Source organism: Humulus lupulus, chromosome 8 (genome assembly GCF_963169125.1).
Source record: "Humulus lupulus chromosome 8, drHumLupu1.1, whole genome shotgun sequence".
NCBI lineage: Eukaryota > Viridiplantae > Streptophyta > Magnoliopsida > Rosales > Cannabaceae > Humulus > Humulus lupulus.
The window spans coordinates 167,097,217-167,118,982 of record NC_084800.1 but is presented as its reverse complement, the minus strand read 5'-3'; the positions used below and the strand labels follow the sequence as shown (position 1 = coordinate 167,118,982).

General features: G+C 39.8%; 1 non-coding gene across 1 annotated transcript; it reads left to right on the top strand.

The window, feature by feature from the left end:
* The first annotated feature begins 21,097 nt into the window (after positions 1-21,097).
* On the top strand, positions 21,098-21,204 carry LOC133799014 (small nucleolar RNA R71). Its single transcript, XR_009876223.1, has one exon. It is a non-coding gene; the product is annotated as a small nucleolar RNA R71 (small nucleolar RNA).
* Positions 21,205-21,766: the final 562 nt, after the last annotated feature.

Genomic DNA, 21,766 nt, shown 5'->3' with positions numbered 1-21,766 from the left:
AACAAATAGATGTTATAATATGCAAATATATTATAATATCAAAGCAATCCTTTTACACCGCAAGCAGTAACTGCTTCGATGTAATTGTTCAAAATGAAAGAAAAAGCTGCCCGTGCAGCGAACCAAAGAAAAATTATATTGTCTTTACATCACGACCCATAGGTTGTGTAATTAAAAAAGAAATATAAAAGAAAAACTAAGGAGCTGGAGGATCCTGGGGAAGGTTCTGGTTGACAGCTTCATTGTCTGCACCCTCCATCTCGGCGGCTAGCGAGATTTTGGGGGAAGGAGGGACCCTCAATCCTTCTTCTTCAGCCAGCCGAGCCGTGCAGCGAGCCAGCTCAGCTTCCCTCGCATTCTCAGGAAGATAGTCAAAATTGGCACCCTGATTGTGCTTCTAGAAATCATAGAAGCACCTCAGGGTGGAATTTTTGTACCTCTCTAAGTTGGCAGCATTAGTCTTCTCCAAGTCCATAACTCGGTCCTCCAAGTCTCTGGTTTCTAGCCTGCTCGCGATCAAGTTTAGCTCGAGCTGCTTAGCCACTTTATAGTTAGAGCGGTTGGACTCCTTGTATTGGTCCCTCAGCTCACGGGCTTTTTCCAGAGACTTCAGCTTCTCCTCCAACTCCTTAGCCAGTTGGGCCTTTTCTGCAGTCACTGCCGCCAACTGATCAGCATGTCTGGCCTCAACAGCTTTGAGTTCGTCCTCGTGCCGTTGATCCGAGGTCCTGGCCTGCTCAGTGACGGCACCCAGGTGGATGCAGCCGGCACTGAGGGTTAGCATGGCCTGCATTCAGAACAAAAATTAGACAAACAACAAACTAACGAAGACCTGATTTCACAAAAGGAGACAACTAACACTAGTGAACTCATTCAGGGCTCAGTTCAGAATTTGGTCAACGCCCATCATCTCCATGGCCGCCATTGCCTCTCGGTAACGTTCCTGCTTCGCGATTTTGGTGAGCTTGTCCTTGATCAGCTTAAAGGCGCGACCAACCATCAAGTTCCCGGTTGAGGCAGGGTCCTCCTGCTGAGGTTGGTTAGATGGGGCATCGGGAGAAGGATTCAACCCGGCCGCAGCAGATGGAGTCTGCTGCTCACGGGGGGAAGGCAGAGTTGCAGTGGCAGAGGGCCCGTCCTCCAAAGAGCCTGCATTCTGAGCCTTCTTCGCCTGAGGCTCTTTGCTGCTCTCCCCAGTATGTCTCTTACTGGTTTTCTTCTTGCTTGGAGGGGCAGCAGCAGCCTCTGGGGTGCTGTAAAGATCGAACATGTTGGAAGAGTCCATGCCTGAAAAACAAGAACAAAGTCAAACAATGAGAAAGTATGAATAGCCAAACACATTACATCAGAAAAAGAAACAAAAAAGGATTGCAAATTCCAATACCCGAGCTATTATTACTGGTCGCTACACTACAGACTCTACTAGTCTTACACTCATTCTTTGACACGAAGAAGTCTGGCCCTAAGTGTGGAGTATATTTAAAATTGTCGTCCTCGTCGAATAGATGACAGGGAATTGGAAAATTGTTTAAAAGCGAGATTACTATACTGTTGTCATCCGACGAGTTGTCAGAGATGTCAGCAGGCTCAGTGGCCTTCTGCTTTCCTTTCCCTAAGGGGGCCGAGGGCCTCTCTGCTCGAGGAGTGCTAGTAGGTTCCCTAATCGTGACCCCAGTCGGTCTCCTCTGTGGAGGAGATGCTTGAGGTTGCTGCTCGGGTTCCTCTTCGGCGCAAGCACTCCCTGCCGAAGGCCCCCTCATATCCGATTGAGGGGCCCAGAGGCCAGCCAACCTAAGGTTAGCCTCTGTAACCAGATTCTTGACACTCTTCTCAGCATCTGACATGCTGGCTAAGAGTTTCGATCTTGACTCCATTCCCGGAGTTGGGTTTGGTCGCAGCCACGATCCTGGAACACATCAAAAGTTTAAGTCATTGTGGAGGAAAACACTAAGTGAAGAAGTCAGCTAGCAATACGAAAGTTTTACCTCCTCGCGCGAAAGCCAGGGTGTCCGCGACCAGGTCAGCCGTAAGGAAATACTCTTGGTAGTACCTCCCCACGTTTGAGATGTGGGTCGTGTCAGTCAGGAAAGTACGCCCAGTTTCCTGATGACAAAGGTGGAAGAACCCCGTGCCTTCATGGTTGGGGTTAGATTTGAGGTCGAACAGGTAGTTGACCTCACGAGGCGATGGCACATGCCATTTTTTCTGGCTGTACAGGATATAAAGTGCATCAAGCATCCTATATCCATTTGGGGCTATTTGAAAGGGGCAACTCCAAAATAGTTGGCCACCCCCTGAAAGAATGGATGAAGAGGCAAGGTGGTCCCTGCCTCAATATGAAACCGCGACCAGGCGCTATAGGCACCTCCAAGCAGATTAGCCCTTTGGTCTGGGTTGGGCTTGATTAGGGTCACCCCTGGTAGACTGTATTTCCTTAAGTAGTTGGCGATCATTCTGACCGTCACTCTACTTTTAGAGACTACATGCCACTCAAAATTCAGCTGAATAACGTGTCGAGGGCGGGCATGTATTTGGATGTTTGGATCGGGAGCATTTTCATCTCGACCACTGGTCAAGGGAGCATCAGCCGTAGCAGCAGGCTGATGAGAAGTGTCGGAGGTTTTTCTTTTCAGGGCCTTGTTTTGGTGCGAACCATGTTTCGGGTCAAGACTGGGGAAGTGTTTGGATTAATACGAGAAAAGGGAATATCAGGTATCAATGTCGAGGGTTGTTCTTCGTCCTCAAGCAGTTAAGCTAGCAGATCGTCATCGATGGGTCTTTCTCCTCCCCACGGGTCTTGCATAGAAACTGCAAACAGACAAAGGAGGAGATAAGACGCACAACCTGGGAGCTTATGTTGAAAGTTGGAATAACGTTGCTCGCGTCTATCGACCAGCAACATTCTAACTGAAACATTAAGTTTTATGCGAGCAGTTTGAAAAATGGATCAAAAAGTGAAAGTAAAAAGTTTTTCTGAAAAAAGCTTTTTCAACTCCAAAGGAGCGAGAAAAACCCAGTTTTTCAGCTAGCCTAAAAATTGAATTTTTACTTCGATTTTACGCCCTAAACCCATGATCCTGACTATCAAACTGATTCCTAACTTATATAGAGCAAAAGTACACTACCCTATCAAGCATCAAACGGTATATACAAAATCTTCACAAATTTTTACTCAAGAACACAAAAAGTTTCAGAGCATAGAAGCAGTATGCATGGCATCTCAGAGGGTTAAACGTCGAAGAAAATTTACCTGAATGAAGATTGGAGATCCTGAAAAGGAGAAGCTTTGGGTTTGCAGGCGAGAGATCCTCGGCAAAGCGTCTGAAAACTTTAAAGTTCTGGGCTTTGGAATATAGTTCTTGAGTGTTCTTGGAAAAAAGATAGCGTGTAAAGAGTTGAAAGAAGAATGTGGGGATTATTTATAGAAACTGAGGTGTGCCGAAAAGGGGTAATCATGAGTTACCTTTTTTCAAGGCATGGGGGAGTGTAACAGCCGTCAGAATGGTTTCTTGAAAATTGAAAAGGCATGATTGGACGTGATTAGGTCACTGTTTTCAAGAACGCACGAGAGCTCTGACAGATTTCGTGGGGCCTGCGAAAAGTTATTTTCCTAAGTTTACTTATTGCTCGTCGCAATAAATAAACTTGGGGGGCAAATGTTTGTCCATAAATCAGCTGCTGATGACGTGGCAAGGATTTTCGACACGTGGGAGAGATACGGCTCGCCTATCGACCAACATTATTTCTACACGAAGAGATCAAGTTCTATATACGACCAGCTTGGTCGTATATTTCGTTTATTTATGTAAAGATCTGTACAGTTGTGATGATATCCGAGAATATCTCTTCATTATGACCTGCAGATCCGATCATTAAGGATACATATTATTTCCTAATTCATGTAACCCTTCCTGAGCCTATAAATATACGAGAGATAGCTCAAGGAAGGGGATGGGTCGATCTTTTTTCTTGGAGAATTATATTACTATTATCCATTGTTGTATTGTTTTCTTCTTCTAAGGTCCGTGAAACTCAGGAACCCTAGTTCTTTGATCACACCTTGGGAGCTCAATATTAATAATAGTATCAAGTGGACGTAGGTCATTACCAATCACTGGGGCCGAACCACTATAAATCTCTGTGTTCTTTATCTTTCCATTAGATTATTTTCAAGTTCTATATCATTTTCCTGTCGTTTCCTAGACTACGTGTCGTTGACCAAAATCAGGGTCAACAGTGTAAAACATATTGTAATTCTATTTTCTATCATATAGAATATATAGACATTATTATCATCATAATAATGATTAAAGACAAAGTCTTACATTCCATTTTAAAACCCTTTTCAAAATGTTTTATTAATTAATTAAATAAAACCAATAATTGATCACAATCAGTAGTGATAGATGCATAGGGCAGTCCAAGAAACCCTATGTGTGTAGCACTTTCCCTAAAAAATGGGATTTGAGTTTCTCATGCATTTTTATTTTAATTAATTAATAATTAAAAATTCAAATAAGGTATCGTCTTTTAAAGAAAAAGATAACAACTTAAAATTCAAAATTCAAAATTTGAATTTCCATTATCATCTTATTATTAATTAAATAAATATAATAATCAAAACCGATTTTCACTATCCATATTTATCCTTTCACAATTAAATAAAATAATTCATTAAAATCAATTTATTTTATTTCTACACAATTTCAAAAATTGCACAAATGCAATAATAAATTGTGCAACTTCAATTATCACATAATTACACATTTATCTTGAAGAATAAATATTCTCTCAAATAGCCCATTCACAGTTTGACCCTTGTATCAACTCCTACCTTGAATAGTGTTGATAGAGCCACCCAAGGACCTATGGACCAATAATTCCAATCTCCAATAAATAAAAGATTATTAACCAAAACTCTTTGATTCAATAATCATATTTATTAATCTCGTGATTATTCCACCATAAATATGAGACTGTACTCTTGAGAATTAAAGACATATATTTACTGAGTACTTTATTGTAACCATAAAGTGCCCATTGATATAATCATTACATACAAATTAATCCTCTATTGATGACTCATAATTAAGTGGGAATAAAATTATTGTTTTATTATTTTAATTATATCGATTCCTAGTGTACCATTGACTTTACTAGTGAAGGTTAATTCATAATCTTATTATGAATTTGACGTCAATAACCTTTTCAGTTCCAAATACCAACCCAATAAGGAATCATCATTCAATTTATAAGGAGGTATAGATTCCATATCTGTTAAGCTATGTCCCCGGCCATATACATCATTGAGTCCCCAAAATAATAGTTCTTAGCCGGATCATTTTGACAAACCCTAACGCATGAATCAAAGGATCAAATGACATATATAGGAGTTCATAGTAACTTCAGGATTAAGATCAGTTTGTATATGATCATCAGTTGACGTGTTTTATAATACTACGAAAGGGTATTTTATTATTCAATCATATCTGGTCCTGTTCTACATACTATCAACATGCAAAGTTCCTCCACTAAAGTGTCCTACTACACTAGTAACCCAGATCTAGGTCACATGTATTCATAATACTAGTGGATTGTACTAACAGTAATTATTCTAAAGATTCCATAACTTTATTTTACTGCGAACTATTTCAGTTCATAATATCAATCTTGATCCTCTCATACCAATATGAGATTGAGACCACATAGATGAACTTGGGAATTTTCTGATATTTACTTAATATTATTAACAATAATATAGTACATAAGCTACATATATACAATAATTCAATTCATTCATTTATTTCATTAAAACCATTGTCAACTACAATTGCTTTAACGACACGATTCCCAACACTAGGTAGTCTGCCTCAAGCTCCTTCGTGTGGCCCAATGTTGTGTACACCAATGGTGCCCATGGGATCTATACCAAGGAATGATTGGCATTAATTAAATTTTAAAGGAGTCCTAAGGATCACCACTCATGAAGTATGAGCTTTTCCATGTCTCATAAACAAAGAAACACACTTATACGTTGCATGTCATAAAGATGGCACAAAAAGAGTCTATAAGAACACCTAAAGGCCCTCTCATAGACTAGAGGGAAAATGTTGATGTCAAAATTCCACATCAAGTAAAGCACCCAAGAGGAGTTCTAGGAGATAGGAAAAGACTCAGGGATCAAACTTGCACCTTCCTAGAGCTTGGGGGCGAGCACAAGCCTCTATGGAGTTTATTGTTTACTAAGCAACTAATGTGAGCATGGAGGAAAGACAAGAGAAGCCAAACAAGATTCCAATGCCAAAGAGGATATTTAGGGGAGATGAAGGAGACAAGAGGACCAAGCTCACACCCCCTAGGACCCCAGGGGCAAGCTCACCTAGGGGGCGTCCTGGGGGGGGAGAGCTCACCTAGGGGGTGATCTAGGGGGCGAGCTTAGGGCCCCCCTGAAGCCCAAGCACAGGTTCAATCCCTCCCAAGACCATGAAACGTGTGCAAGACTCCTTAGAAGCCAAGGAGATGATTTGGAGGGCCTCAACAAACTTGGAATACCTACTTAAGGCCATCACTAAGCTTGAAAGGAAATAAGCTCAGAGAGTCCCTATAGCCTGGAGGCAAAGTACCTCCTCGACCTCGAGCTATAAATTTCTTACACTCAAGCTCTCAAGGACTTATTAAGGCATGGGTAAAGAGGATGTACGAAAAAGGCCCGAGTAGTACAGAGTACGAATTAGACATGACCATCAGAAGAGTAGTGGTTGTACATAAGTCAAAAGAGTAGTTGCAATGCCCTCAAAAGCCAAGAAATGTTACATTGTTTATTTTAAATAGTGCTAAACTTGCTAAATGAGTCATTTGGCCATAACTGTGTAACTAAACGTGATTAATGGTTTAGGATTAAAATTTTTGGTCAAAAGGTATAACCGTTTCACTAAAATGTTTATTTCCATACATGGGATCCCAAACTGACATTTAAAATGTTAATTACAATTGAAAAGTTACAACTAGCTGACCTAAGCGACAAAATAAGGTTTGAACCTAGTTCCTCTGAGAAACCCTGGCCATGGTGGTTGAGCAGTCGCATATGTACACATTGTCACCGAAGCTCTCCAACTCATGAATGGTCCAGCTTCCTTTTCCCCTTACCTGCATCACATAGAGCCCATGAGCCAAGGCTCAACAAGAAAACTTAAACATTCTCATAAGCAGTTAATAACACGGTACCAAAATATAATAAGCATGTCAAACATTAATAACCCTACTCATGCATGCATACCATCCATATAAATGACTACAACATCATATAGGGGCCAATAGCCCTGATTACATGATTAGTGAATCATACTGGGGCTCGTTGCCCAAAATACATGATTATTGAATCATATTGGGGCTCATCGCCCTAGGATATGGGACTAATGAGTCACCCCAGGGCCCTTTTCCCTATCCTCTGTATAACAAGCCTCGGAGCTAGCCCAGCGTACCTGGCACTGATTTCTCCATGACCATTGGATCAGACAAGAGTATGATGTGCTCAATATTAGGCATATCATTACGGGGCCTAGCCCTAGGATATGGGACTAATAAGTCACCCCGTGGCCCATCGCCCTATCCTCTGTATAACCAGCCTTGGAGCTGGCCCAGCGTATGTGGCACTGAGTTTTCCACGACCATTAGGTCAAACAAGCATATGATGCGCTCTTGATTAGGCCTAACCATTTCAACCAGCGCTGTAGTGACCCAAATTTGCTAATAAGGCTTGGGGCCTTGATTAGTGTGCCCGGAGGCCAATAATTGATATATTGTATTAATATGTGAATTTCATGAATATGTGATTAGAAGTGCATGTTTAGGTGATTAAATATGCATGTGGGCCCCATTTGGCTGTTAAGGGCATATTTGTAATTTTAGTCCGTTGGGGGCATAAATGCTACATTTATGTGTATTGTGATTGATACCACGTGTGAGTGGTGATATAATTGTGGTGCACGATCTGAGACGGTCCTAGGGAGCTGTTTAGCTAGAAAGTCACAACGGGGTCAAATACCCGGCTTAGGAGGAGCGTAGGGGTATTCTGGAAATATTAAAATGTGTTCGGGAATTATTGAGTAGCGGTTAGTAATTTAGTATTAGTTTAGATGTGCCGGGATTAAAAAGAAATTTTTAGGCATACTTGAGGACTTAGCGGGATGTGTTAAAAGACTAAATCGCCCTAGGTGTCATATGAGGACTTAGGTTAACTTAAAGGGGTAATTAGGTCATTTTGGCAGCTGGTTGTACTTAGTTAAGGGCTGGGAAATACTATAACATTTTAGCAAAAATAGAGGAAAGGAAAAGGAACATAATTTTTCAACTCTCTCTCTCTCTCTCTCTCTCTCATATTCGGCTCTCTCCTTCCCTCTCCTTGGTGGTTGAGATCTTGAAGAATCTTGAGGATTTTAGACTAAGGAATTGAAGGATTTTGCTTGCTGTGGCTAGGGGAATTAGCTCAAGGGTTTTTTTAACACAGAGGTAAGGATTCATCCCTGATTTTCTTTAAGTTTCCAAGCTTGTTTTTGAGAGTTTGAGAATGAAAGTTGCAAGATGGATTCGTGGCTGGTTGTTTGTTAGAATTCAGCTTGGGAATCAAAGGGGTTTAGCTTGGAGTTGGATTTGGAGGAAGCTCAAGGTCGAATTCTTGTTTAAGGTAAGAACTTCATGCATTTCTGAGGTTTATATTTTGAAATGGTTTAAGTTTTCTGGTTTGTGGTTTAAGTTTGATAAAGTTTTAAACCACAAGGAGATTTATGGGTTTGATAGGGTATTTGAGCTTGTTGTTGTTGTTTCTGAGTTACCATACTGTCTATTTGGGGTTTTAAGTCGATTTGGGACTTGGGAGTACCTTGGAGTTGATTTGGAAGAGTCTTGGCTCGGGAAAATGTTGGGAAAAAACCCAGTTTTCTGGGTTCCCGTATGAGTGTCGTGGCCCTGTTCTTCCGCGCTGTGGCGCTAGGCTAAATCAGGGCATGGGACCATTCTGGGCACCGTGGCCCCTATAGGGTCGTGCCGCGGCACTAGGCCAATTTCTGGGCAGGGAAAAAATTGTGTTTTTAGGGTTTTGGCTCAGGGGGGCTCGGGGGACGCTTCCGCTACCTTGTGTGGGGAAATGGGAGGTCTCGAGAGCACGGGATTGGTTCTGGGAGAAGATTATGAATTGGTTAGTAATGAGTGTGTTATGTATGTGTTGTGACTAGGTTTTCAGCAAGGCTCAAGTTAGGGGACCGTGCTCGAGATTTCGGTGCTCAAGAAGCTCAGGACACAAGTAAAAAACTGCTATACCCATAGAGCAGGGTGAGGCCCCATAGTTGTGTTGCAGGGCATGACCCTATATGATTATGTGCAGGGCGTAGCCCATTGATTGTGTTAATACATGTTTAAGTGTTTGTTTAAAACAGAAATTGTGCAACTAACTTACTCTACGAGGTTTCTAAAACCAAAAGTGTGACTTGATCAGAAGTTAAGGCTGTAATCTTTGAAAATACTTAGTTTCATTGAAAACATTAAGTATCAAACATCCGGGATCCCAAAATAAGGTTTACAAAATATTTACAACTCAAAAATAGATTTACACTTGATTAACTATCAAAAGAATAGGTTAATACAGCCATATACAAAATGCCCCCAACCAAAGCAGTCGGGCAGGCCGAACATGTACGCGCCGCCCCCACGCTCTCCATACTCATGGCCGGTTGACTGACTCTTTGCTTTTACCTGCCACACAGAGCACCCGTGAGCCGAAGCCCAGCAAGAAAACTCAAACAGTATATAACATATGCATAGAATATAGCTGACATATAATCCACTGATAAATAGGAAAACCATTAGACTGAACAAGCATGGCCATGCCGCCCCAGAGGCCTTACCAAAGCCTGGGGTCTCAGTCCTTACTATAAGGATAACTCATGTATCCATTGGGTCCCACCCTGGCTATAAGCACTCCATGTGCTAAGTGTTACTTTCGGCCCCAAGGCCGTTCTCGACCTTCGCCGCTCTCGGCCTTAGCCGTTCATTTCATTATAATCACACATATAGTACATTTCGAAATAATCATTCAAACATATAATAATTCATTTAAGGTTATACATTTGCACATAATACAATCTAGGGCCATGCCCTGCAATAACACTGTGGGCCCATGCCCTGTTCTCGGGTGTTACGGTTTTCTTACCTTTCAATTCGATAGCTTTGATCACCTGACTCCTCGAGCACGATCCTACTCGAGCCCTAGCGCTCACCTAAACAAAATCCATAAGTCAAAGTCATTACCAAACCTCAAGTCCAAAACCTAGCCTCGGGACCAATCCCGAGCCCCCGGGAAGTCCTAGATCCACAAAACAAGGTGGTGGAATCGAGCTCCGAACCCTAGGTCAAAATCCCTCAACAAAAGCCCAAAAACCCCTTTTTGTGAACAGTGCAGCGCTACAGCGCTCTTAAGAGGGCGCTATAGCGCTACAAGCAGAACCACACGTCCCCAGAAACAGGGCATAGCGCTACAGCGCCCAAAGACTAGCGCTGTAGCGCTAGTTGCAGACAGGCCACACCCAAAAATCGTTTTCTGCGATTTCCTTCAACCATTTCAACCCCAAACTTGTCCAAATCTTTCCCAAACCCAAAAACAAACTTATCAACACCTCACATTCATCCCAAGCATCCCAAGAACTCATAACCCAAGCTCAAGCAACCCAAAACTCAAGATCTACCATAATGAACTCTAAACTCAGAAATTCAGTCAAACATCAAAGTTAAGGACTTAGAAATCATACCATGGATGGAAATTCTCAACCTTGGCCTGATTTCCCCAAAAATCTCCATCTATTTAGCTCAAATACACAGCTCAAACCAGTCAAGCCCTAAAACTGAAACTTCTAAAAACTTACCTCAATGTTTGATGTGTTCTTGCTAATCCCTTGCCAATCTTCAGTATCAGGGGCCCGAGCCATATTCACATCCCTGTTTAACAACCAGGTTAGGTCCTAATCATATACATCACATATTGGGTGCAATTTTCTTACCTTTGGTCCAAGCACCAGTTAAACATGAACGACTCTCAAGCACGATCCTATCTTGAACCCTAGCGGTAACCTAGTCACAACCGTATATAATAACCTTATTAAGATTCAATCTCAAAAACCAACTCCAGGACCAACCCCATGCCCTCGAGACTTCCAATCCCATCCAACGAGGTGGTGGAACCATCCTCGAGCCCCCGAAGCTTTCCCATGCTCTAAAAATGAGCCTTGCTGAAATGGGTATAGGGCATGGGCGCCCAAAGATAAGGCAAGGGTGCCCTAACATGTCAGAAAGCCCCTTAGAGCTCCCATGCATAGCGCAAGGGCGCCCAACACCTAGGGTAGGGGCGCTCCCCTACGAACCCAGAAGTTTTTGGGTATTTCCCCTGCATTTGCTCCGAGCTCAACTCACAAAAATCCAATCTAAACACAACCCAAACTCAAACTTCAGTTTCAGAACATCACCAATTCATTAAGACCATCAAAACCCAACCTTAAACTTGAACTAAAACCCACCAAAACTCAAAACCCACGTCTTGAGCTTAAAAGCTCAAGAACATGAAGAACCAAAGCAAAATTCACAGCAAAAATCAAAGAAGTTTTACCTCAAACCTAACCTTAAAGTTGTCCCTTAGCCAAACTCTGGCATTAACCTTCTAATCCTTGAGCTTTTCTTCCTTCAAAATCCAAAATCCCCCAAGGTGCGAAGATAGAAAGAGAGAAATCGTATAGAGGGAGAGAGAATGAGCTAGAGTGTTTGATATTCTCTATTTTGAGGTTTCCTTCAATTGAAGAAACCAATGACCTAAGCCACTACTTTTGGCACCAAAAGACCACTATGACCCTTAGCATAAGCCTTGCCTCCTTATGCCCCCAAGGGCAGATTTGTCTTTTGTCTCATACCCCGTTAATCATAATTGACGCCTTATAATTCTCATTACTTCCAATGTCCTAAAATAATTACAAACAATTTCCCATTACCCAATCAATCCCGGTAATGTACTAAATTACCAAATACTCCTGGGCTCACCCCGAACCTGGTATTTGACCCCGTTGTGACTCTCCCGCTAACTTGATCCCTAGGATCGCCTCATGCTGAATAACCCTAATATTTCCAAATAACAATGTGGTCCCACACATATGTGCACATATATTCCAAATATACATGTAACGGGCCAAATTACGATAGTTGGCCTTCTAAATAGAAACAGGCCCACATGCATATCTTGTCATATTATAATATAACTCACATAATCATATAATGATACACATATATATATATCACATAAACACATAATTTTCCATAATTTGTCATCATGGCCCCCTAGTCAAGGCCCTAAACCTTATTAGGTAATTTGGGACGTTGCAACTATCCCCTCCTTGCAAGAATTTTGTCCTCAAAATTTTACCTGAACTGCATGGGATACTGATCCCGCATATCTGACTCAAGTTCCTAGGTCGCTTCCTTGACCTCACTATTCCTCAGGACCTTGTCCTTCATGTCTAGTATCTAGACTGGTTGTTCCTCATAGGATAACTCCGCCTCCAGTTCCAGATCCTCATAACTCAACACGAGTCTCATCTAATACATATTTCCTCAACATGGAAATATGAAATACATTGCGTACAACCGACAGTGTCGAAGGTAAGGCCAATCAACAGGCCACCTGACCGATCCTCTCCAGGATCTCAAACGGTCCTACCAATCTAGAGCTCAACCTTTTTCCCAAATTTTGCCACCCATTTCCATGGTGAAACTCTAAGGAATACACAGTCTCCCACTTGGAACTCCACGTTCCTGTGTTTCGGATTAGCATAACTTTTCTGTCTACTTTGAGAAGCGAGCATCCGAGCTCTAATCTTTTCAATGGCCTCAGTTGAAATGACCCAAATTTACTAATAGGGCTTAAGGGCCTTGATTAGTGTGCCGGGAGGGCATAACTAGATTATATGTGATTTAATGATTAAAAGAATGTTATATGATTACTTGGATATATGTGATTCATGACTATGTGTATTAGTATGCATGTAGGCCCTGATTAGGTTAGAAGGGCATATTCATAATTTTGGCCCGCTGAGGGCATAAATGTAAATAAGTATGATAAATTGTTGAGACCACATTATTATGTGGATGTATTTGTAGCTTGTGACTCGAGGCGATCCTAATGAGCGATTTAGCGAAAAAGTCACGGCGGTGATTTATACCCAGCTCGGGGCGAGCCTAGGGGTATTTCTGGGAATTTAGGAAATATATTGGAGTCTATTTTGATATTGAGGAATATAATTGGTGATTAGTTAGGTGTTGGGAAATAATTGCCAAACAATTTCCCATTACCCAATCAATCCCGGTAATGTACTAAATTACGAAATACTCATGGGCTCACCCCGAACCCGGCATTTGACCCCGTTGTGACTCTCTCATTAACTTGCTCCCTAGGACCGCCTCATGCCGAATAACCCTAATATTTCCACATAACAATGTGGTCCCACACATATGTGCACATATATTCCAAATATACCTTTAATGGGCTAAATTACAACAGTTGCCCTTATAATGAGAATCTGGTCCATATGCATATTTAATACACCTAAACATGCATATCCAGTCATATTATAATATAACTCACGTAATCATATAATGATACACATATATATCACATAAACACATAATTTTCCATACTGACCCCCTAATCAAGGCCCTAATCCTTATTAAGTAATTTGGGACGTTACAGTAGTGGTCATACAAAGTACTAAGAGGAGGCAGACCTCCTCCCACACCTCTGACAAATGTCAGACCTGGCAGACCTAAAGCCTGACACCACTAGCACCTGCTCCATGATCCATTGAGGTGCCCTGTCATACCACCACCTCTTTGTCCCCTTGGGACCGTTTTTGTACTAAGAGTTATTAGAGCTCCCCTATTAATAGGACCTTCCTACAACTAAGAAGAGGGTTGGAAAATAATGCGTTGTAACAAGAAATTCTTGAGTAATATGAATATTCTCTTCATTTTCACTCTGCAACTTTCTAAGTTCAGATAGCTATCCTAAGCTCTTCTAAGTTTCTTCACAACTTTTCATTTACTTTTAAGCTCATAATTTTTCCAATCTAACTTGGTTGACGAGTTCTTACTGTCAACAATCATTACAGCCTGGGATACATTTGTGAGGCTCTTTTACTCACAATTCTTTGTTGCTCGTATCCCACCTACTGAACTCAATGACCTTGTTGACATTAAGCATCTGAAGGACTATGTGTAGAGGTGGAAAGTCGATGGCCATCATGGATAGAATCCAATAAATGGTCCCCTATGGACTGACCTAAGGAGGAAAACCGTCTACTCAACAAGGGAGTTCTTAGATCGAGCAAATGAGTTCATTAAACTAGAAGAGGTCATTAGAAGAGAAGATCAAGCCAATCATGTAGGTATCAGTACTGTCGTTCTAGCCAAAAATAATAGAGCTCCAAACCAGAACCAGACAACCAATGGTAATGGTAATGGAAATAATAAAGGACAAAGAAGTGGAAAATGAAACAACAACTCGAACAGTGGCAAATATAAAGACAATAAAAGGCTCAAAACCAATGATAATCCACGGGAGTACCATCCTCGTTTTACCACCTACTCTACGCTCTTGGGGTCATGAACAAAAGTCTTTCACGCTACACAAGGAGAGGTACCTTATTGGAAGCCTAATCCCACAAGGAAAGGCATAAGTAAGAGAGAAACAAACAAGTTATGTCGTTTCCATAACGACTGCAGACATGACAACAACGAGTGTAAGCAGCTTAAGGACGAAATCGAATTTATCATCAGCCGAAACCATCAGGCCATAAGAAGGTATGTTCGACATCCTGCTAATCAAATCCAAGTTGTTGCGCCCAAAGTGGATGCACCAACTCAACCATTATAGCAAGCTCCCGTAGCTGGTCGGCTAGACATGATATGCGAAGGACCACACTTGGCAGGCGGAAGTAGAAAATCCTTAGAACGATATGCTCGGACTCTTCGCCACAAATTGGTGAATGAAGTGCTAGAAATCAAGGAGCATACTCCCAAAATCCCTCGCTATGAATGTAAGCCAATAACATTCACTGAAGATGACGTCACACATGTTAGATTCCCGCATAATGATCCTTTGATAATCGAGCCCAAAAACAACCCTTGAAATAATGAAGTTGTATGTTCAAGACCTAGAACCGTGCACGCAAACTTTATATGGTTTTACCATAGAAGGGATATCTCCAGCAGGAATAATCAAGTTAACATTAATAGTAGGAATTGCACATGCAAACAGCATAGTTATGGCAACATTTAGTGTGGTCAATATTCCCTTGACCTTCAATGCCCTCTTAGGAAGACTAATCTTGATTGACTTGTGAGCCATAACATCTGTGTTTCATCTCATGATGAAGTTTCCTACCAATGCTGGAATTGGATGTCCAAAAGGAAACCATCTGTAATTCTTCCATTACAACTGCTAAGAAAGGCTTGGCCACAACCAGCATGATATTTGTTGGACCAACGATAAGCAAGCCAACAACATAATTGGGAATAAGCAACATCGAGCAACAAGGTAATGCCTCCTTAGAAGAGGCGAGCAACTCCAAATAGGGAGTTCCCAAAGCGAAGGAGAAGATCTTAATCCTCGCTTTGGGGACTTTAATATTGGGGTATAACCAATTGAAGACCTAGAGGAAGTCCCACTTGACGAAAACGAGCGAAAAGACTGTCAAGATTGGAAAAAGTTTAGCAAAGGAAGTCAAGTCTAAACTTGTAAACTTCCTAAGGAACAATCAGGATGTGTTTGCTTGGTCGCAAAAGGACATGGTTGGCATAAGCCCCACAGTATTCAGCCACACTCTAAATATAGACAGAGACAACTTTAATCCTATACATCAGAAAAGGAGGTTGCTTGATAAAGAGAGCTCAAAGGCCTTCAAAGAAGAATTCCAAAGGCTAAAAGAAAATGAATTTAAAAGAGAGGGTTTCTACCCTAAGTGCTAATCCCATTCTAGTACCCAAAACCCAATGGAAAATGGAGGACATGTGTAGATTTCACTTACTTAAACAAGGCATGCCCAAAGGACTGCTTCCACCTACCAGGAATCAACCAACTAGTCGATGCCACTGCAGGTCATGAAATCCTCACATTTATGGATGCTTACTCGAGGTACAATCAGATCATCATGCACCCTTCCGATGAGGAACATACAAGTTTTAGAACTATTGTAGGTTTGTACAGTGACAAGTAATTCATTTTGGTCTAATATGCACGCAAGTGTACGTGGTCGTGTCAAGTAATAAATTCCAGAAGAACGGATATCGTCCCACAGAGACTATTAACCAATTACCAATAATCGTTCTTTACTTTCTATTTGGCAAGTAAAATCAAGATGAATAGATCTAATTATAAACACAATTTCAATAACTAAAAACAAAACAATTAATCAAAGGATAAAAATCAATAATAAAAAGACCAAGGGTGTGAACTTCATCAACTTTTCATTCTATTAATTTTATTAATCAGTTCTAAATTTCTTTCTTCCTATTCTAATAGAAGGTTAACATAAATCAATTCCTATTCTTTTTCAAGATATAAGATCTCAACCTATATGCAGGTTTTCTACATCTCTGTGATAAACTTAAATATATAATAGGTATTAAGCATAAAAACCTAATTACTACACAAGCCATATGGGTACTTCCATCCAATATGTAACCTATGTCTATATAACGATAGCATATTCAATTCTCATCTTTCGAATTTTGAATCAAAATCATAAATCAAGCAAATATTGATCAGATATTTACTAGCATTAAGCAAATATTATATAGATTAGAATAAAGAAGAAGAATTAATAGAACATCATAATAACATTAAATAGAAATCCAAGCGACTACATTAACCTCTAGAAAGAGGTGTTTAGTTCATATCAGACATGACTAAAACAACGAAATAATTATTTAGAAACATAAAAATTCAAAGACTTGAAGAAGAAATAAAAAATATGAAAGTGCATAAAAACTTGTCTCATAATCAAATTTAATCTCTAAATTCGTAATTAAAATCTGACCTAACCTTAATTAAACCCTAAAGTCTGAATTTATACCAAAAAAAACACGATTTCCTCTTTTTTGTCATAGGTGGGTCGCGACTTGGCCTTTCCTAGGTCGCGGCCCATGTCTTTTTAAAGTACTTCAAAATCTGGTCAGCCCTCTAGGCACCACGGCCCTCTAAACCCAAGTCGTGGCCCACCCTCCATGGACCTCCTGGGTTTTGCTTTGTTTCTTCTAGCGACGTGACTCTATTGACCAAGTCGCAGCTCTAATTCCTTTCAACAAACCTTCAACCTTTGACTTTGCTAGAATCGCGGCCCTTAAGTCCATGTCGCGACTCTAATTCTATTTTTTTCCAGATTTTATCCTTTTGACATCAAAAACTTATTATAATTCATCCTTAGCACCAATTTGAGTCGATTAACCACCAAAAGCTCCATTTTCCACCATTTTTTCTTCTTTTCACTTTTAGCTCATGATCCAAAGTAACAACCTACAACAAAGACAAACACAAGCGTAATCTTGCACAAAACAAACATAAAGACTCAAGATTACCACAAAACCACATTCTAAAACAACACTAAAATGGAGTTATCAAACTCCCCCAAACTTACTCTTTACTTGCTCTCAAGTAAAGAACACAACAATAAATAGACTCGACTAAAAACCTAAACAACAAACACACTTGAATCAAGCCGACAACAATAATTCATGCCTCAAGCAATGATGACTAACACACTTATATAATCTTCAGGAAAATTAACTTATAATCCAGAATTTCTGAAAAAAACATTATTCTAATTCACTTAAGTCCAAACAAAAATAAAGGCTCTCAAAATCATGATTAATAAATAAAATGTATTCGAATCATTTCATGCTCACCAAATTTTTTTTCATTCCAATCAATTAATATCATTATCCTATAAGCTTGCTATACTTACTAATCTCCACTAATGTAGAAAACACATGCTTAGAAATCAATAGGACTTTCATAGCTTATAATTTAAAGGGCTTAGGTAAAGGTAGATGAAAAAGTCATTTAGGCTCAAAATATACGATAAGCACACAAACCAATCTTGTATCAACTTGTAAACCCCAAACACAATCCCAAATTTTTCTTACATTGAGAGAAATTCATAAACTGATTTTTTTTTCTTTTTTCTTTTTTCTAATGATACTACACTCCCCCAAACTTATTTATTTGTATTTTCAATTGGAGTGTAGTTCATTTTTAATATACTTTTTTTTTCTTTCTTTCTCTCTCATTTTTTCTTCTTCTATTGACAAAACTTCAAAATATAAACCCCATTACAAACCATCCCCCAATAACTTTTCATAAGCTCATGGTATATCAAAGGAAGGGAAAAATAACAAAGTTTGAAATATGCTCAAAATACGTGTAAAAAAAGAATCAAATTAGGCTCAAAATTGGGTAACTAAGGATTTAATAAATCAATTTTTGCTAGAAAGGCTCAAACGTTCCAAAGAATTGCCTAAATCATCTTCCTAAGCATGCATCGTCTAGGATTTCATCTCAAATAGCAAGCAAACAAGTTATAGGATAACAACATTTTCATAAATTGTTTTTCAACATTTAGCAAGCATAAAAATTGTTCAATTACACAAAATTTATTAAAAATCATGATTAAGCTCTCAATTATTTAAGTAGACAAAGTAAAAATAGAAATAACTATTCAACCAAGCACACATATTTTTATAGCTTCATTCCCATTCAATTTACACAACACATCATTCAATCATATTATCATTGGCTAATCATTGTAAACTTGATTCAACTAACACCCTAAACAATCTAGACAAAACATAACAAACACAACACAACACGATTAACAAAATAACATAATATATACAAAGCAATAAATCCCTTCCCCAAACTTAGCCTAAACATTGTCCCCAATGTTTAAATAAAAGCTAAGGAAAAGAAACTTACCTGACACCTCAGACTACTTAAAATGATACATATTGAAATGGTGAATCAAAAATGGGGAAAGAAAAATTTTGGGCTATCCCATAGTTCATTCTGTCGAAGCCCGAAGTAGCGCTACAACTCTAATTAGTCTCATATATTATAGAAATCAAAATCAATAAATAAACAAAATACTACAATTAAAGTGTTCATAATCGAAAACTTAAATAAAAATACTAAAAAATAAAGAGCAAATAAAAGATTGGAATGCCTCCAAATGCGCTGTCATTAACGTCATTTAGCTGGATGCTTGTTTTCTTTAATATTCAACTTGGATCAAGTCCTCCCCTCACATCCTTGAGAGCCATAGTATCATGAGTTGACCCTTGTTTCTTGTTATTATAAATTGGTAGAGCTTTACCCCACTCATGTAACATTCGAATCCTCTCACTAAAGAACCTTTTTAAACAATGACGCACTTTTTGCATTTAACTATAAGCCATGGATCTTTTCTTAAAGACTTCCAACTTGTTCTCTCCTTGTTTTACCACTTCTACTCTACAACAAGTTGGAATTTCTGTTGCTGCAAAAACGTTAAATATTACCTCCTCTTTTTGCACTCGCAACTTTAATTCACCCTTTTGTACATCGATCAAAGCCCTACCAATGGCCAAGAATGGCCTTCCAAGTATTATTGGAATGCTTTCATCTTCATCTATATCTAGAATAATAAAATCCGCAGGAAAGATGAATTTATCCACTTTCACCAATACATCCTCAATCACTCCACGAGGATGTTTGACTGATCTATCTGCCATCTGCAAAGCACGGTAGTAGGCCTAGCTTCTCCTAAATCAACTTCTGAAAGATTGATAGAGGCATTAAATTCATAATGACCCCTATATCACATAAAGCCTTTGTCACCACTGAGCCCCTAGAGAACATGGAATATTGAAACTATCAGGATCTTTAAGCTTTGTAGGTAGTTTCTTTTGAAGTATCGCACTGCACTCCTCAGTAAGTGTCACTGTCTCATAATCCTCTAGTTTCCTTTTCTATGAAAAAATTTGTTTCATCAACTTCACATAACTTGGCATATGTTCAAGTGCCTCAGCAAACGAAATATTGATGTGTAGCTTTCGAAAGATATCCAAAAATTTAGAAAACTACTTATCAAGCTTATTCTTTTGAAGCCTCTGGGGATATGGGATCTTTATATGGTGATCTATACTTATTTCTGGCTACTTCTCTAAATTCTCAGCAACATTAGACCCACTCACTCCTTTCTCCTTATCCATCACTTTTGGCTCTTTTAACTCCTTGCCACTCCTCAAGGATATTTCATTACACTACTCTTTTGGGTTTACCTCAATAGTGCTTGGTAAGTTCCCTTGAGCCCGATTTGTCATCAAAGTAGCCAACTGCCCCATTTGAGTCTCCAAACTCCTAATTGATGCCTTAATTTCTGTGATGAACTAGTTCAGTGCATCGAGTTGTACAAGGTTGTTTCATATGTGTTAGCTGATGTGATTGTGGCTATGGAGGTGGAAATTGTTGCTAAATTTGAGGGAAAGGTTGTTGTTCAGCTTGATTATTTGTCCAAGAGAAGTTAGGATGATTCCTCCACCCTTGGTTAAATGGCATAGAAAAGGGGTTGTTGGTTGGTCTTTGAAAATTTCCTATAGCTTGGAGTTGTTCCATAAGTATATTATTCATATCCATGGTAGGACACTGATTTAATGGATGAGCACTCCCACATGCCCCACATAAACTCTGAACTTACATGGTTTGGGTTGACAAGTTGCTATGTTGTAACTGCTTCGTGAAAGCTGCCACTTGTGTTGTAAGCATGGAAATAACATCCAATTCATTCACACCAGCCATCCTCTTGGTTTGTCCCCTTTCAGTTGGCCGCTGGTAGTTATTCATTGCCATATCCTCTAGCAATTCATACGCCTTATTAGCACTCTTGCTCATGAACGCACCTCCTGCTGCAGCATCTATTATGGTACGAGTAGTACCATTCAACCCATTATAAAATTATGGACCAGAATCCACTTCTCTATACCATGATGTGGGTACTTCCTTAACAATTCTTTAAATCTTTCCCATGCATCATACAACGATTCCCCTTCTGGCTGGTAGAAATTATTGATTTCCCCTATCAACTTTGCAGCTTTTGTTGGAGGGAAAAACTTTGCTAAAAACTTATGGGCTAACTTCTCCCATGTTATGATAGAATTAGCTTGCAGTGAAATTAGCCAACTCTTTTCCTGATCTCGTAGAGAGAATGGAAATAATCTAAGTCTGATCGCATCGTCACTCACCCCATTCATCTTAAATGTTGCACATAGCTCCAGAAAATGGGCTATGTGCAAATTTGGACCTTTCGTGGGCAACCCCCCAAATTGAATAGTTGACTGCACCATTTGTAATATTGCTCGCTTAATCTCAAAATTATTTGCAGTAATAGTGGGGTGTCTAATGCATGAATGCACTCCTGTGACAGTAGGAAGTACATAATCTCTAAGCGTCCTTGGTCCTCTTTCCACCGAGACTTCTGCCAAATTTGGGATATTGTTGACATTAGCAGCATTATTTGCTGCATTTTCTTGATTCTCAGCCATTGCAAATTCCAACCTTTTCTTTATCTTTCAGTTTTGTTTGCGCATTCTTTCAATTTCAAGATCTACCGGTATGAGTTCCTTTTGTCTACTTCTCCGCATATACCAA